At 39.6% G+C, this 20,049-nt stretch overlaps 1 pseudogene; it reads right to left on the bottom strand.

The window, feature by feature from the left end:
- Positions 1 to 190: 190 nt before the first annotated feature.
- Positions 191 to 1,179, bottom strand: LOC134365538 (olfactory receptor 1M1-like; annotated as a pseudogene).
- Between the last annotated feature and the right edge of the window lie 18,870 nt (positions 1,180 to 20,049).

The raw sequence follows: 20,049 nt of genomic DNA, 5'->3' as shown, positions 1-20,049 counted from the left end.
CAATGTGATGAGATTCTAGGTCAGTCAACAGGAACCAGAACCACTGTTCATGAAATCACTTCTTCCCAAATTCAACCAAGAGGGAGCCAACAGGGAAGATCATTCTACAGAAATGTGATTCATGTCAGTTGTTAAAGGTACACCCCATCTACCCTGAGGTGTTTTCAGGTAAGATCTGAACGCTTGGGTCTCAGGAGATGTGCTGCCATTCTTTCTTTGCCTGTGAGCCAGGTGGGAAGTTTCCTGACACGCAGAGTTTCTTGAAAAGCCTTCGCAGAGCTCCTTTAACTTCCTGGTTCCGGAGGCTGTAGATTAATGGGTTTAGTGTAGGGGTAACTACTGTGTAGAAGATGGCGACCTGGCGATCCTGGACCAAGTCGTAGCTGGAGGTTGGTCGGAGGTACATGCGGATCACAGAGCCATACAGGAGTAGCACAACCAGGATGTGAGAGCTACAGGTGGACAGAGCTTTGCGCAGGGCGGAAACTGAGTGCATGCGGGCCATGGCAATGCCAATGCGGGCATAGGAACCCAAAATGAAGAAGAAGGGGCTGACCACCACAGCTACACCCTCAGTGAAAATTAGCATTTCATTAACCACTGGTCGGGTGCAGGAGAGCTGCAGCAGGGGAGTGATGTCACAAAAGAAATGGGTGACCTGGTTGCCACAGAAGGTTAAGTGGCTGACCAACACACTATAAAGGAGGCTATTGAGGCTGACGACCACCCACGAGGTCAATGTTATGCACAAACAGAGGCGATGGCTGACAATGGCAGAGTATCTTAAGGGGTCACAGATGGCAATGTAGCGGTCGTATGCCATGGCAGCCAGCAAATGGCCTTCCATGCTGCCCACAGCCATAAAGAAGAACAGTTGGACCATGCAGCAATTATAGGAGATAGTTCGATTCACAGACAGTGTGTGCACCAGCATTTGAGGAACGGTGATGGTTGTCAGAAATATGTCAATAAAGGAAAGCTGGCTGAGCAGGAAATACATGGGGTCTGAAGCTTGGAGTCCAAGTGGGCAACAATTACTAATAGGGCATTGCCCATAACTGCAACCAGGTACATGGTAAGGACAATACCAAAAATAACTGGCTGCATCTCCAGCCAGCTGGACAAGCCCAATAAGACAAATTCAGTCACATCTGTCCTGTTTCTAGTGCCATATGACATGGTCTACATTGACTGCAAAGAGGGAGGAACAGAGGTGAAAGGGAAGAGAAAGATGTCAAGGCTCAACCAGACCTTAGAGTCTCTGCATCTTAGATGGGCCACTGGAGTGAGGATCTGGTCCTAACTTTACATGCTGAGAAGTTCAATTTTGTTATTTTGTAATATACTTCTTTCCTGCATTTCTGTCATTTCCAGATCTCTATACACTTTCCCTGTGTTGCTCCATTAAGTCAACTAAACTGACCTGGGATAAGAGTAGAAATGATTAATATAATCATTGATTTTATTAATGATTAATTTTCAGTGAATTATCTGGCAATGGATGGGATTTTCATGTCTTTTTATCTCAAGTTTTCCCTATAGGTAGATCAACAGGGCACATCAAAAAAGTAACTTTTGAGGCTGCTATACCAATAAAGATATTTGATGAAATACCGTATTTCTACATGAATGTGAAAAAATAATTTTAAAATAGTAGATTATATATATAAGAGAACATGTGAGAAAAAGCAGAGGTTCTTACCCTAAGTTTGCCTACCTCCACATTTAGTTTTAACTCTTCTGGTGGTTTATACCTCTGTGCCTCTAAACAATATGCATCTACATTCATGTTTTATCAATTTAAGGTATCTTTTGGCTTGCCACTATGAAAGTTTTTTATTAATTACATTATCCCCACTCTTCTCTCCTCCTTTCCCCAATTATTGAAAACTTCATTCTTCAGTTAGTTGCTTTTCTGCTTTTGAATGGTGTGCTTAAATCTATATTTCTTGTTCCATCAACTTTAGACTCCACCTCTCTTCCCCTCCCCACCCTGTACCCTGCCTGAACTTTGGAAAGCTTTACATTCACCTGTACACTGCACACCATTATACCTTTGGGACCTACATTTTCTAGGATAAATATATAGCACTTTTATAATAAGATAAAAATTTAATGTGATAAGCAAGCAAGTAGATAAAAAGTATTAAGTGGCAATTTCCTTATTTACACTCTGTCTAAGGGCAAAGTCTAAGTGCTAGGTTTTTATTTTGGTTCATTTCTTTAAGGTTTGATTATTTCTACCTTTTCCAGAAGAGAAAGACACAAATTATATCAAATTCAAAAAGCGTACCAATTACTAAGACAGTCAGTATTGTGGGATGGTAGAACAGCAAGTTACTCCCAATAAAGAATCAAAATTCTATTTTAAGGATATCTAACTTGACACTCTCTTTATTGTAAAGATCATACATGGAACAGAAGCTCAAATATAAAACTTACATTTTCCAGTGTCTGTTATTTTGTCTCAGTTTCTTTCTGTATCCTCCGTGTCAGTGGATGTAGCTCAGACTGTATGGTCTTGTAATCCTATTACTCATTCAAGGCAGAGCCACACACAGATGTTAGCATAGATGTATAGATAAAGGTGCAAGAGAAGAATAGGTCAGAAGGAAGAGAGAATAGGTCCCTTTGCAGGAAAAAGGTGAGAGACAATGGTCTCCAAGAAGGAAAAAGTGACAAAAACTAGATTTATCCATTATGTGGATAAGAGCATAATAACGTAGAGAGTCCATTTTCTTCCAAGCAAAGCAAAACTGTATTTTTAAACTAATTACATGCAATAAGAGTGGTAAGCAGTGGTCGTGTTCTTGTCAAGGATTCATTTCTATACCTTCCTACTTTCAATATCTCAACATTGCTTCCACTGGGGCCAGAGCTCTGTCGATCCTAGTCAGACAGTTGAATCCAGGACGGGGAGGCTAGGGAAAGCCAGAGAGAGGAGTGGTTCTTTTAAGAAAAATATGAAGATACTCACATAGGCAGCACTTGAACACCTCAAGACAGTAAAATAAACTGAAATCTGGAAGAAGAACAGAAATGAAAGGAAGAATCCCTGGAAAGGGACAGATAAGCATCTCAGTTTTCTCAGTCCCCACCTGGTGCTTCAGGGACATCTTTTTGTCCCATGAAGGAGGGAGAAAGCTAGAGCCTCAAGCACCAACAACCCTGCTTATTCTTGGCTTTCCTATTTGATGAAAGCACCAAGGGACATACTATGGGTCTTTGCCATTTTATCGATATCTAAATGTTCAGATAGGGTCTATTTAATGTCTTCTTCATCTAAACCCTATTTCTAGTGTGTTCCCCCTCTTTGGTTAATGAATCACAAAGGTCGAATCTGAGATATCTAAATAAGAACCTCCTTTTTATTCTCTCAAAAATAGATCCTCCAAACTCTTACAAAATAAATTAGGCACTCTGCCATGTATTTCTTGCACCTGGGAACCATGAAATGTCTCTCCATACCCTCCCTGATCACATGACTATAGTCTCTATCTCAGCCTTCATATTTTTACCCAAAAAAATAACTTTCCATGTTTTAATTAACAATCCTTCCACCCTATTGCTTCACCTGACTATAATATTTGTACCTCATTCTAGTCTCCTTGGTCTGCTTGGTAGCAACATCATGCTATTTTCTACAAGAAGGTTACGATTTATTATGTTCTGTTTCCTGTCCATTTACTATTAGGGCAGAGTTTAACTTTAGTCTCACCTTTTCTCTGTATCTAACATCATGTACCCAAGTTAGAAAGACTGGACAGAGCTGCAGTCCTCCTTGCCCACACCCTCACGAAATTATGGATCCCCTTTCTGTCATTTTCCATGAAAGCCTTTCTCTAGGGAAGCTCATCACAATGAAGCAGTCTCACTTGCATGCACTCACTCTGGGACTCTACCAACCCCAGGAGGCTCCAATGTGTTGAGATGAAACACTAATTAGAATGGGACTGCACACTCAGGAGTCTGCTCATTCTCCTTCCTTATACCTAGATCTCACTGAGGCAAAGACCATAAAACTTTCAAAAAAAAAATTCTGACTGCAGGGAAGGTCTACCCTTTGGGGGTCACCATAGCCTTGTACAATGTCAACAGTCAGACAAGGAGAAACTCCAAGGAGAGACTGATTCCCATTTTATCATTGCAAGAAGCGATCTTTTCTAACCCATTCTTTCTGTAATTATTGAGCGTTTGCTATTAATACAAACATCTTAATTCAGCTGAATTTGGTGCATGGCATGAAGCTTTCATGACATTGGGATGACTCTGATCACTGTTATCATGTTTCCATCCTGCTCACCAGTGGTTTTTTTTTCTTTTTTCCATTTCCTACCCTCACCCAATTCCATCCTTTTGCTGGATTTAATATAGTCATTTTGTTTATCTATTTTAGAACTATCATGCTCAGAATATCTGATTTAAAGTCTTTGCAAAATAAAAGAAACAGCAGAAGGTGTAGCACAATATTGAACAATCGGAGATTATATGCAAATGTAGAGATTCGTGGTCACATTTTTAAGTATAATGATAATGCGAAAAGTTGTTCCCATAAAGATAGAGAATAGAACAGTGGTTACCAGAGGCGGGATAAAAGCAATTACTCAGAAAGAACTCTAGTTAGTGCTCAACATCACTAATCATCATAATACTGCAAATGAAAACCACAATGAGATACTGCCTCATGCCTGTTAGAATGGCTTTTATCAGAAAGACAAAAGCTAACAAGTGTTAAAGAGGGTGTGAAGAAAGGGAACTCTGTTGGTGGAAATAAAAATTAGTACAGCCATTGTGGAAAACAGCATGGGGATCCTCAGAACATTAAAAACAGAACTACTATATGATCCATCAATCCCACTACTGGGTATATAGTCAAAAGAAATAAAATCTCATGTCAAAGAGCTATCTGCAATCCAATGTTTATTAACACATTGTTCACAATACCCAAGATACGGAATCAAACTAAATGGCCATCAATGAATAAACGGGTAAAGAAAAGGTGGTAGAGGAATTTATAGAGGATCCTAAGATGGCGGTGGCTGTGGCGGTTGGCACGGAGTAGCTGAGGTGGAAAAGGCGGCCACTAGGCCTTAGGCAGCCGGGAAACTTGTGGACCTTCCTCTTGCCGTCTCTTAAGGGAGGACCGCTGCTGGTGGCCGGTCGTGGGGGCTAACCATCACTTTGCCCTTGGCAGGAGAGGCTGCCTCGTTTACAGGCAACAGCTTTGAAGTGTGGAGCAGGAAAAGAACTGTTTCTTAGCTGCAAAAGTGAGTCTCTAAACAGGGAACACGGTGCCGGGGCTGCTGTTGATGCAGCCAGGATCCCGGAGGCCGGGGCTGTGCTGAAGGCAGCCAGCTGCCCTATTGAGGATTCGAGGTTTCATGCTGGCATAAAAGAAGATTCCTGGGAGTGCCTGAGCTGCACCCCGGGACCGACTGAGCAAACCGGGGCAGCGGCGGCCGAGAACGGGGACGGCAACAAAGCAGAGGCAGAGAGGGAGCAGCCTGACCTGGCACAGCCCTGTGAGTGACCCCCGGCCTGGCCATGCTCGGGGGGTGGGCGGACGCCCACCCGGCTTCCGCCTGCCCCACCGGGCTACTCACCGGAGACGCGACAGAAACCACACACCCTGTGGGGTCGCCACTGCACGATCCAACAGCCCAGGCCAGAGCACACGGAACAGGGAGAAGTCCTGCATGGGAAATGAAAGCTCAGCAGAGATCACACACCCTGCAGTACCACCCCGTGATCCAGCAGCCCAGCAGAGTCCAAGCTGACCAGAGACGTGGCTCCCCGGAGAGTCCCAAGACCCGAGGCAACCATACACACAAGGCACTAGAGGCCAACTGAGCAGTCACGGAGGTAGCCATACGAAATTGGCAACCACAGCAACATCTCAGTTAGTTAGTAGTCTCAAACTGGAAGAAAGTGAAACCCTCAGCCACAATGAATAAACATCAAAAAAAAGATACCAGAAATACAAAAAATCAAGAAAGTACACCACCAAAAGTTAATAAATCTCAAACTCTAGATCCTATAGAACAAGAAGCCCTTGAAATGACTGACAAGGAATTTCGAGTGATATTTCTAAGGAAACTGAATGAGATACAAGAAAACTCAGCTAGACATCATGATGAAATGAGGAAAAGTATACAGGATCTGAAAGAGGAAATGTACAAGGAAATCAATGTCCTGAAAAAAAATGTAGCAGAACATGCTGAACTGAAGAAGTTATTCAGCGAAATAAAAAACACAACGGGGAGTTTAACCGGCAGGCTTGTCGAAGTTGAAGAGAGAACCTCTGAACTTGAAGATGGGCTGTTTGAAATAACACAAGCACACAAAAAAAAAAAGAAAAGAAAAGAAAAAAGAATCAAAGACATTGAAGAAAATCTGAGAGAGATCAGACAACCTTAAGCACTCAAATATCCGAGTCATGGGTATTCCAAAAGGGGAGGAAAAGGGAGATTGCATTGAAAACATATTCAACAAAATAGTGGCAGAAAACTACCCAGGTATAGGAAAAATCACAGATCTTCAGATCCAGGAAGCTCAACGATCTCCAAATGTATTCAACCCAAAAAGGCCTTCTCCAAGACATGTCATAGTCAAATTGGCAAAACTCAGAGACAAAGAGAGAATCTTAAAAGCTGCAAGAGAAAATCGTCAAATCACCTATAAGGGAGCCCCAATCAGGCTAACATCAGACTTTTCATCACAAACCCTAAAAGCTAGAAAGGAATGGGATGATATATTCAAAATACTAAAAGACAAACATTGCCAGCCAAGAATACTCTACCCTGCAAGGTTATCCTTCCGAAATGAGGGGCAAATTGTATATTTCTCAGACAAACAAAAACTGCGGGAGTTCACTACCACACGACCACCCTTTCAAGAAATCCTCAAGGGAGTACTGGGTTTGGTTCCTGAAAAATAACTACCACTGCCATAAAAACCCAAGAAAAATCAATACCCACTAGTATAATAAAAATGGCATTGAGGCAGGAGAGGCTGCCTCATTTACAGGCAACAGCTTTGAAGTGTGGAGCAGGAAAAGAACTGATTCTTAGCTGCAAAAGCGAGTCTTGAAACAGGGAACACGGCGCCAGGGCTGCTGTGGATGCAGCCAGGATCCCGGAGGCTGGGGCCGCACTGAAGGCGGCCAGCTGCCCTATTCAGGATTCGAGGTTTCAGGCCGGCATTAAAGAAGATTCCTGGGAGCGCCCGAGCGGCGCCGCGACTGAACAGCCCGAGGCGGCAGCGCCGAGAACACGGAAGGCAACAAACCAGAGACAGAGCAAGCGCCCAACCTGACACAGCACTGTGAGTGATCCCTGGCACAGCTCTGTTCGGGGGGTGGATGCCCACGCGGCTCCCCGCCGGCACCACCAGGCCACTCACTGCCCCGGTGCTGCCTCCATTTTCCCAGGTGCGGGCAGCTCCGCCCTGCTCGGCCATCACTGAGCCCATTTGCTTGGCCTGGCACGGGGCTTTCCGGACCCTGCGGGCCGGCCTCCTCTCCCACTCCCTCCGCGGTTCTCTGGCGGGGCTGGGGGGGTTGGGCGTCCCGACCAGTGTTGGGAGGGCAAGGAAGTACGGGCGGGCCGACTGTCACTCCACCACACCCTGGACTCCGCCCCGGTAAACTTCCTGTTACTGGGAGGCAGATACCATCTCTGCGACCACCAGTTTGGAAAAAAAAGCCTAACGAATTTCTGGTGGGGAATAGTGTGGTAGGAGAGTTCCCAGGTCTGCTTGAACCTGCCGGAGAGCAGGCTGCAGGCGGGCACTAGACTAGGTTTATACCGGGGGGATACAAAGGTGAACAAGACCCGAGAAAGATCTACACAGTGCTACAAAGGCACCCAGAGAGACCGGTCGTCTGTGCCTAGCAGAAACCTGGTAGACTTCCTGGGCGAGGTGGTGCTGAGCAGGGTCTTGAAGGCCCAGCTCATAGACGAGGGGTGCAGAAGACACACCCCAGCCCAGCACAGTGTGCACAGAGGGGGGAGACGTGCGGCCAGGGAGGCGGAGACTCGACAGAACCCACACACCCAGTGGGGTCGCCACTGCACGATCTAACAGCCTGGGCCAGAGCACACGGAACGGGGAGAAGTCCTGTACAGAAAGTGAAAGCTCAACAGAGATCACACACCCTGTGGTACGTGATACACCAGCCCAGCAGAGTACAAGCTGACCAGAAAGGTGGATCCCCGGAGAAGCCCAAGACCCGAGGCAACCACACACACAAGACACTAGAGGCCAACTGAGCAGTCACGGCGGGAGCCATACGAAATTGGCAACCACAGCAACATCCTAGTTGGTCATTAGTCTCAAACCGGTGGACTGTGAAACCCCCTGCCACAATGAATAAACACCAAAAAAAAGACACCAGAAATACAAAAAATCAAGAAAGTACACCACCGAAAGTTAATAAATCTCATACTCTAGATCCTATAGAACAAGAAGCCCTTGAAATAACTGACAAGGAATTTCGAGTGATAATTCTAAGGAAACTGAATGAGATACAAGAAAACTCAGCTAGACATCATGATGAAATGAGGAAAAGTATACAGGATCTGAAAGAGGAAATATACAAGGAAATCAATGTCCTGAAAAAAAATGTAGCAGAACTTGCTGAACTGAAGAAGTTATTCAGCGAAATAAAAAACACAACGGAGAGTTTAACCAGCAGGCTTGTCGAAGTTGAAGAGAGAACCTCTGAACTTGAAGATGGGCTGTTTGAAATAACACAAGCAGACAAAAAGAAAGAAAAAAGAATCAAGGACATGGAAGAAAATCTGAGAGAGATATCAGACAACCTCAAGCGCTCAAATATCCGAGTCATGGGTATTCCAGAAGGGGAGGAAAATGGAGATTCCATTGAAAACATATTCAACAAAATAGTGGCAGAAAACTTCCCAGGTATAGGAAAAATCACAGATCTTCAGATCCAGGAAGCTCAACGATCTCCAAATGTATTCAACCCAAAAAGGCCTTCTCCAAGACATGTCATAGTCAAATTGGCAAAACTCAGAGACAAAGAGAGAATCTTAAAAGCTGCAAGAGAGAAACGTCAAATCACCTATAAGGGAGCCCCAATCACGTTAACATCAGACTTTTCATCACAAACCCTAAAACCTAGAAAGGAATGGGATGATATTTTCAAAATACTAAAAGACAAAGATTGCCAGCCAAGAATACTCTACCCTGCAAGGCTATCCTTCCGAAATGAAGGGCAAATAGTATATTTCTCAGACAAACAAAAACTGCGGGACTTCACTACCACAAGACCACCCTTACAAGAAATCCTCAAGGGAGTACTGGGTTTGGTTCCTGAAAAATAACTACCACTGCCATAAAAACCTAAGAAAAATCTAAACCCGAAAGTACAATAAAAATGGCATTCATCAAGAGAAAACAAGCTAACAAAAACACTATCTACAACCTAAGGAACCAACAAACAAAGAAACCAAACAGTAAATCAGAAAGCAAGGAACAAAAGACACCTAAGACAACCAAACAACCAATAAAATGCCAGGAATAAATCAACACCTTTCAATAACAACTCTTAATGTTAAAGGCTTAAATTCCCCAATTAAAAGACACAGACTGGCTGACTGGATCAAAAAGCAGGACCCAACTATATGCTGCCTACAAGAGACCCACCTCACCCATAAAGATTCACACAGACTAAGAGTGAAAGGATGGAAAAAGATTTACCATGCAAACAGAAAAGAAAAACGAGCTGGAGTGGCTATTCTTATATCTGACAAAATAGACTTTAAACTAAAAACCATAAAAAGAGACAATGAGGGACACTACTTAATGATAAAAGGACTGATCCATCAAGAAGACATAACAATCATAAATATGTACGCACCCAATGTTGGAGCAGCCAGATTTATAAAACAAACTCTATTAGACCTAAAGAAGGAAATAGACACTAATACCATAATAGCAGGGGACCTGAACACTCCACTGTCAATATTAGACAGATCATCTAGGCAAAGAATCAGTAGAGAAACACAAGATCTAAACAAGACTCTAGACCAATTGGAATTGGCAGATATCTACAGAACATTCCACCCAACAACCTCAGAATATTCATTCTTCTCATCAGCACATGGATCATTCTCCAGGATAGATCACATATTAGGTCACAAATCAAGTCTCAATAAATTCAAAAAAATTGGAATTATCCCATGTATCTTCTCAGACCACAATGGATTAAAACTAGAAATTAATAACAAACGAAACTCTGGAAACTATACAAACACATGGAAATTAAACAGCATTCTACTTAATGACATATGGGTCCAAGAAGAAATCAAGCAGGAAATCAAAAAGTTTATTGAAACTAATGAAAACAATGATACATCATACCAAAACCTGTGGGATACTGCAAAAGCAGTATTGAGGGGAAAATTTATTGCATTAAATGCTCACTTCAGAAGAATGGAAAGATGGCAAGTGAACAACCTAACACTTCACCTTAAAGAACTAGAAAAACAAGAACAATCCAATCCTAAAGTTAGCAGACGGAAAGAAATCATTAAGATCAGAGCAGAACTGAATGAAATTGAAAACCAAAAAACAATTCAAAAGATCAACGAATCAAAAAGTTGGTTTTTTGAAAAGATAAATAAAATTGACAAACCATTAGCATGGCTAACAAAAAAAAGAAGAGAGAAGACTCAAATAACCAAAATTAGAAATGAAAAAGGCGATATTACAACTGATTCATCTGAAATACAAGGAATCATTCGAGACTACTATAAACAACTATACACCAACAAATTTGAAAATCTGGAGGAAATGGATAAATTTCTGGACACACTCAAGCTCCCAAAACTGAACCGTGAAGACGTAGAAAATTTGAACAGACCAATAACAATAAAGGAGATTGAAGCTGTTATCAGAAGGCTCCCAACAAAGAAAAGCCCAGGACCAGATGGATTCACAGCAGAATTTTACCAAACATTCAAAGAGGAATTGACACCGATTCTTTACAAACTATTCCAAAAGATTGAAACGGATGCAAATCTCCCAAACTCATTCTATGAAGCAAACATCATCCTGATACCAAAACCAGGTAAAGATATAACCAAAAAAGAAAACTACAGGCCGATATCCTTGATGAATATAGATGCAAAAATCCTCACTAAAATACTAGCAAACAGAATACAGCAATACATATGAAAAATTATTCATCACGATCAAGTGGGATTCATCCCAGGGATGCAAGGTTGGTTCAACATACGCAAATCAATAAATGTGATACACCATATTAATAAACTCAAACACAAGGACCATATGATCATCTCTATAGATGCTGAAAAAGCATTTGATAAAGTTCAGCACTCATTCATGACAAAGACCCTCTATAAGTTAGGTATAGAGGGAAAGTATCTCAACATAATTAAAGCCATATATGCCAAACCCACTGCCAATATCATACTGAATGGGGAAAAGCTGAAAGCTTTTCCTTTAAGAACAGGCACTAGACAAGGATGCCCACTCTCACCACTCCTATTCAACATAGTGTTGGAAGTACTAGCCAGAGCAATCAGAGAAGAGAAGGAAATAAAGGGCATCCAGATTGGAAAAGATGAAGTCAAACTGTCCCTGTTTGCAGATGACATGATCCTATATATCGAACAGCCTAAAACCTCTACAAAAAAACTCTTGGAATTGATAAATGATTTCAGCACAGTAGCAGGATACAAAATCAACACACAAAAATCAGTAGCATTTCTTTTCTCCAATAGTGAACATGCAGAAGGAGAAATCAAGAAAGCCTGCCCATTTACAATAGCCACCAAAAAAATAAAATACTTAGGAATTGAGTTAACCAAGGAGGTGAAAAATCTCTATAATGAGAACTACAAACCACTGCTGAGAGAAATTAGAGAGGATACAAGAAGATGGAAAGATATTCCATGCTCTTGGATTGGAAGAATCAACATAGTGAAAATGTCCATACTACCCAAAGTGATATACAAATTCAATGCAATCCCCATCAAAATTCCAAAGACATTTTTCTCAGAAATGGAAAAAACTCTCCTGACATTTATATGGAACAATAAAAGACCACGCATAGCCAAAGCAATGCTCAGCAAAAAAAATAAAGCTGGAGGCATAACACTACCTGACTTTAAGCTATACTACAAAGCTATAATAACCAAAACAGTATGGTACTGGCATAAAAACAGACACACTGACCAATGGAATAGAATAGAGAATCCAGAAATCAACCCACACACTTACTGTCAGCTGATCTTTGACAAAGGCACCAAGCCTATTCAGTGGCGAAGGGACTGCCTCTTCAGCAAATGGTGCTGGGATAACTGGATATCCATATGCAGGAGAATGAAACTAGATCCATACCTCTCACCGTATACTAAAATCAACTCAAAATGGATTAAGGATTTAAATATACACCCTGAGACAATAAAACTTCTTAAAGAAAACATAGGAGAAACACTTCAGGAAATAGGACTGGGCACAGACTTCATGAATACGACCCCAAAAGCACGGGCAACCAAAGGAAAAATAAACAAATGGGATTATATCAAACTAAAAAGCTTCTGCACAGCAAAAGAAACAATTAAAAGAGTTAAAAGACAACCAACAGAGTGGGAGAAAATATTTGCAAAATATACATCTGACAAAGGATTAATATCCAGAATATATAAGGAACTCAAACAACTTTACAAGAAGAAAACAAGCAACCCAATTAAAAAATGGGCAAAAGAGCTAAGTAGGCATTTCTCTAAGGAAGATATACAAATGGCCAACAGACATATGAAAAAATGCTCAACATCACTCAGCATCCGGGAAATGCAAATCAAAACTACACTGATATACCATCTCACTCCAGTTAGGATGGCTAAAATTCAAAAGACTCTGAACGATAAATGCTGGTGAGGTTGCAGAGAAAAAGGAACTCTCATACATTGTTGGTGGGACTGCAAAATGGTGCAGCCTCTATGGAAAATGGTATGGAGGTTACTTAAACAATTGCAAATAGATCTACCATACGACCCAGCCATCCCACTGCTGGGAATATACCCAGAGGAATGGAAATCATCAAGTCGAAGGTATACCTGTTCCCCAATGTTCATCGCAGCACTCTTTACAATAGCCAAGAGTTGGAACCAGCCCAAATGCCCATCATCAGATGAGTGGATACGGAAAATGTGGTACATCTACACAATGGAATACTACTCAGCTATAAAAACGAATGAAATACTGCCATTTGCAACAACATGGATGGACCTTGAGAGAATTATATTAAGTGAAACAAGTCAGGCACAGAAAGAGAAATACCACATGTTCTCACTTATTGGTGGGAGCTAAAAATTAACATATAAATTCACAGACACACATACACACAGACACACACAAACCGGGGGGGGGGGGAAGAAGATATAACAACCACAATTATTTGAAGTTGATACAACAAGCAAACAGAAAGGACATTGTTGGGGGGGAGGGGGGAGGGAGAAGGGAGGGAGGTTTTGGTGATGGGGAGCAATAATCAGCTACAATGTATATCGACAAAATAAAATTTAAAAAAAAAAACCAGAAATTAAAAAAAAAGTAATAATAATAATAATAATAATAATAATAAAAATGGCATTCATGAAGAGAAAACAAGCAAACAAAAACACTATCTACAACCTAAGGAACCAACAAACACAGAAACCAAACAGTAAATCAGAAAGCAAGGAACGAAAGACACCTAAGACAACCAAACAACCAATAAAATGTTAGGAATAAATCAACACCTTTCAATAACAACTGTTAATGTAAAAGGCTTAAATTCCCCAATCAAAAGACACAGACTGGCTGACTGGATCAAAAAGGAGGACCCAACTATATGCTGCCTATAAGAGACCCACCTCACTCATTAACATTCAGATAGACTAAGAGTGAAAGGATGGAATAAGATTTACCATGCAAACAGAAAAGAAAAACGAGCTGGAGTAGCTATTCTTATATCTGACAAAATAGACTTTAAACTAAAAACCATAAAAAGAGACAATGAGGGACACTACGTAATGACAAAAGGACTGATCCATCAGAAGACATAACAATCATAAATATGTACACCCAATGTTGCAGCAGCCAGATTTATAAAACAAACTCTATTAGACCTAAAGAAGGAAATAGACACTAATACCATAATAGCAGGGGACCTGAACACCCCACTGTCAATATTAGAGAGATCATCTAGGCAAAGAACTACCGACTGCAGGCATAAAACTACCCGACTTTAAGCTATAGTACAAAGCTATAATAACCAAAACAGTATGGTACTGGCATAAAATCAGACACACTGATCAATGGAATAGAATAGAGAATCCAGAAATCAACCCACACACTTACTTCCATCTGATCTTTGACAAAGGCACCAAGCCTATTCACTGGGGAAGGGACTGCCTCTTCAGCAAATGGTGCTGGGATAACTGGATATCCATATGCAGTAGAATGAAACTAGATCCATACCTCTCACCATATACTAAAATTAACTCAAAATGGATTAAGGATTTAAATATACACCCTGAAACAATAAAACTTCTTAAAGAAAACATAGGAGAGACACTTCAGGAAATAGGACTGGGCACAGACTTCATGAATATGACCCCAAAAGCACGGGCAACCAAAGGAAAAATAAACAAATGGGATTATATCAAACTAAAAAGCTTCTGCACAGCAAAAGAAACAATTAACAGAGTTAAAAGACAACCAACAGAGTGGGAGAAAATATTTGCAAAATATACAGCTGACAAAGGATTAATATCCAGAATATATAAGGAACTCAAACAACTTTACAAGAAGAAAACAAGCAACCCAATTAAAAAATGGGCAAAAGAGCTAAGTAGGCATTTCTCTAAGGAAGATATACAAATGGCCAACAGACATATGAAAAAATGCTCAGCATCACTCAGCATCCAGGAAATGCAAATCAAAACCACACTGAGATACCATCTAACCCCAGTTAGGATGGCTAATATCCAAAAGACTCTGAATGATAAATGCTGTCGAGGTTGCAGAGAAAAAGGAACTCTCATACATTGTTGGTAGGACTGCAAAATGGTGCAGCCTCTATGGAAAATGGTATGGAGGTTCCTCAAACAATTGCAGATAGATCTACCATATTACCCAGCTATCCCACTGCTGGAAATATACCGAGAGGAATGGAAATCATCAAGTCGAAGGTATACCTGTTCCCCAATGTTCATCGCAGCACTCTTTACAATAGCCAAGAGTTGGAACCAGCCCAAATGTCCATCATTGGTTGAGTGGATACAGAAAATGTGGTACATCTACACAATGGAATACTACTCAGCTATAAAAACGAATGAAATACTGCCATTTTCACCAACATGGATGGATCTTGAGAGAATTATATTAAGTGAAACAAGTCAGGCACAGAAAGAGAAGTACCACATGTTCTTACTTATTGGTGGGAGCTAAAAATTAATATATAAATTCACACACACACACACACAAAAAAAAAAAAAAAACCGGGGGGGGGGGAAGAAGATATATCAACCTCAATTACTTGCAGTTGATACGACAAGCAAACAGAGGGGACATTGGTGGGGGGGGGGAGGGGGGGGAGGAAAGTTTTGGTAATGGGCAACAATAATCAGCCACAGTGTATATCAACAAAATAAAATTTTTTGAAAAATAAAATAAAATTTTTGACAGACTGGTAGGTGGAAATTTTTTTTTAAAAGGGAAATATAATTTTTAAAAAATAAAGAAAATCTAAGACAGCTATCAACAACTGTAAGTGTACAAACATCCAAATCATGGGTGTTCCAGAGGGGAGGAGAAAGGAAAATGAATTGAAAACCTATTCAACGAAATAATAATGGAAAAATTCCCAGGTATAGTGAGAGTCATGGGCCTTCAGATCCAGGAAGCTCAAAATCCCCAAGCAGATTCAATCCAAAAAGATCCTCTCCAAGACACATGATGGCCAACATAGTTCAAGGACAAAGAGAGAATCCTAAAAGCAGCAAGAGAAATGCATCAAGTCACCTATAAGGGAGTCCCCATCAGACTAACAGCAAACTTCTCAGGAGAAACTTTACAGGCCAGAAGAATATGGGATAATATATTCAAAATGCTAAAAGAAAAACTTTGCCAGCCACTAATTTTATACCCAGCAAGGCTATCCTTCAAAAATGAGGGAGGAATAATGTATCCCAGACAAACAAAAACTGTAAGAGATTACCACCACACAGGCCCTGCAAGAAATTCTCAAGGAAGTCCTGCATCTGCAATCAGAAAAACAAAAATCACTACCGTGAACACAACAAAGAACATTATGACTGGTAAAACAAAAATGCAAATGAGAAAGAAAAAGAAACTAAATCTTCCCACCTCAAAAAACAAACAAACATTGAAGACAAAAAAATCAAAGGGGAAGAAAGGAACAAAAGATATTTAAAACATCTTAATAAAACCTGATAAAATGCCAGGAGTAAGACAATACCTTTCAATAACAACCCTAAATGTTAAGTGGATTAGACTCCCTGCTCAAAAGCCACACGCTGACAGACTGGATTAAAATGCCAGACCCAACTATATGCTGTCTTCAAGAGACTTCCCTCACCTGTAGACACACACAGACTAATAGTAAAGGGATGAAAAAAGAAATACCATGCCAATGGAAACTAAAAATGATTAAGAGCAGCTTTTCTATGTCACATAAAATAGATTTTAAACCAAAACCATAAAAAGAGAGAAAGAAAACTATTAGATAATGATAAAGGGACCTGTACAAGACAAAGACACATCATCATAAACATATATACACCCAACACCAGAGCACCCAGATATATAAAGCAAACATTATTAACCCTAAAGAAAGACATAGATCCTGATGCATTAATAGTTCGAAACCTGAACACCCCTCTCTCAGCATTGGACAGATCATTTAGGCAACAAATCAACAGAAAAACACAGGATTTAAATTATGCTTTAGATCAATTGGACATAGCAAACAGAACATTTCACCCAAAAGCTACAGAATATACATTCTTCTCATCAGCACATGGATTCATACCCCAGGACAGATGTGATTTAGGTCACAATTAAAGTCTCAACAAATTTTTAAAAACTGGAATTATTTCAAGTATCTTTTCAGACCACAATGGATCAAAACTAAAAAGCAGTAACAAATGAAACTTCAGAAATTATGCAAATAAATTAAAATTAATCAACATGCTCCTGAACCGCCTATGGGTCAGAGAAGAAGTTAAATAGGAAATCAAAAACTTTGTTGAAACTAATGAAAATAAAGACACATCATACCAAAACCTGTGGGACACTACAAAAGCAGTACCAAGAGGGAAGTATGTTACAGTAAATGCTAGCACCAAAAGGATAGAAAGATTTCAAATAAGCAAGCTAACATTACCCCCAAAGAACTAGAAAAACAAGAACAATCCAACCCCAATATCAGTACATGGAAAGAAGTAATTGAGATCAGAGCAGGGCTAAATGAAATAGAGACCAAAAAAATGATACAAATGACCAATGAAACAAAAAGTTGGCTTTTTGAGAAGATAAACAAAATAAGTAAACTCACTAAAAGAAGATAAATTAAAATAGCTAGACTAACTAAAAAAGGAAGAGAGAAGACCCAAATAACAAAAATCAAAAATGAAAAAGGAGACATTACAACTAATAATAGGAGAAATATAAAGCATCATTAGCCATTATTATGAACAAGTATATGCCAACAAATTTGAAAACCTGGAGGAGATGGATAAATTTGGGGTTACATACAAACTACCAAGAATGAACCAAGAAGACATAGAAAACCTGAACAGACTAATAACAAGCAACAAGAACGAAACAGTAATCAACAGTCTCCCAATTTAAAAAAAGCCCAGGACTGGATGGCTTTACTGCTGAATTCTACCAAACTTTAAAGAGGAATGAATACCAATTCTCTTCAAACTATTACAAAAAATTGAAACAGAAGTCATTCTCCCAAACTCATTCTATAAGACCAGACAAAGATACCACAACAAAAGAAAACTACAGGCCAATATCACTGATGAACATAGATGCAAACATATTCTCAACAAAATATTAGCAAAAAATAAAATAAAACAGCACCTTTGATGAATATGCCAGTAATAATAAAAATATTTTTTAATTATATTCAAAAAAGACATGCAAATTGATCAATATAATGCACTTGAATGTACTGTGTGGAAAATAAATAAAAATAATAATAAAATCTCCTTTATGATTAAAAAAAATACTGTACACCATGATGAGGTGATGCAAGGATGGTCAAACATATGTTAAGTCAATAAATGTGATACCACACCAAAAAAATCAAGGAAAAAAACCATATGATTATCACAATAGATGCAAAAAAAGCATTTGACAAAATTCAACATCCCTTCATGATAAAGACTATTAGCAACTTAGGTATAGAAGGAAAGATTCTCAACATAATAAAAGCCAAGCCATATATGACAAACTCATTGCCAATATCATCCTGAATGGGGAAAAGCTGAAAGCATTTCCCTTAAGAATGAGAACAAGACAAGGATGCCCACACTCACCACTTCTATTTAACGTATTATTGGAAGTACTAGCCTGAGCAATCAGGCAAGAGAAAGAAATAAAGAGCATCCATGTTGGAAAAGATGAAGTCAAATGGTCCATGTTTGCAGATGACATGATCCTATTTACAAAAAAGCCTAAAGACACTACAAAAGCATTCTTAGAGTCCATAAACAATTGTAATTATGTTGCAGGATACAAAATCAACACACAAAAATCATTAGCATTATTATACTCCAAAAATCAACCAGCAGAAAAAGAAATTAAGAAAGCTAGCTCATTTACAATAGCCACCAAAAAAATAAAATAAATAAAATACCCAGAAATAAAGTTAACCAAGGAGGACAAAGATCTCTACAATAAGAACTACAAATCACTGTTGGAAGAAATTAAAGAGGAACGAAATTAAAGAGATAGAAATTAATCAAAAATACAGAATGACATTCCACACTCTTGGATTGGAAGAATTAACATTGTGAGAATGTCCACACTACCCAAAGCTACCTGCAGATTCAATGCAATCCCCATTAAAATACCAATGACATTCTTCACAGAAATATAAAAACAATCCCAACATTCATCTGCAAGAACAAAAGACCCCAATTAGCCAAAGCAATCTGAGCAAAAAAATAAAGCTGGAGGCATAACACTACCTGATTTCAAATTACACTACAAAGCTATAGTAACAAAAACAGCATGGTACTGGAGTAAAAACAGATGCTTGGACCAATGGAACATAATAGAGAACCCAGAAATCAACCCACATACTTACAGCCAACTGAACTTTGACAAAGGCACCAGAAACATACATTGGGGAAAAGGCTGCTTCTTCAATAAATGGTGCTGGGAAAATTGGACCTCCATATGCAGAAGAATGAAACTGAACCTGTACCTCTCACCATATACCAAAATCAACTTAAAATGGATTAAAGAATTATATATAAAGTCTGAAACTATAAAACTCCTAAAAGAAAACATAAGGGAAACATTTCAGAAAGTAGGAACATGCAAAGACTTTATGAATCAGATCCCAAAATCACAGGCAACAAAAGAAAAAATAAACAAAATGGGATTATATTTATATCAAGCTAAAATGCTTCTGCACAGAAAAAGAAACAATTATCAGAGCTAAAAGATAACCTACAGAGTGGGAAGAAATATTTGCAAACTATGCATCAGACAAGGGATTAACATCAAGAACATACAAAGAACTCAAACAACTCAACAGTAAGAAAACATGTAACCCAATTAAAAAGTGGGCAAAGGAGCTGAATAGACATTTCTCAAAGAAAGATATACAAATGGCAACAGATGCATGAAAAAAGGCTCAACATCATTCAGCATCAAGGAAATGCAAATCAAAACCACGCTGATACATCATCTCACCCCAGTTAGGCTGGCTATTACCAAAAAGACAGAGAATAACAAATGCTGGTGAGG

The sequence above is a fragment of the Cynocephalus volans genome, chromosome 17 (genome assembly GCF_027409185.1).
Source record: "Cynocephalus volans isolate mCynVol1 chromosome 17, mCynVol1.pri, whole genome shotgun sequence".
NCBI lineage: Eukaryota > Metazoa > Chordata > Mammalia > Dermoptera > Cynocephalidae > Cynocephalus > Cynocephalus volans.
The sequence above is the reverse complement of the archived record's forward strand: the minus strand, read 5'-3'. Positions and strand labels throughout refer to the sequence as shown.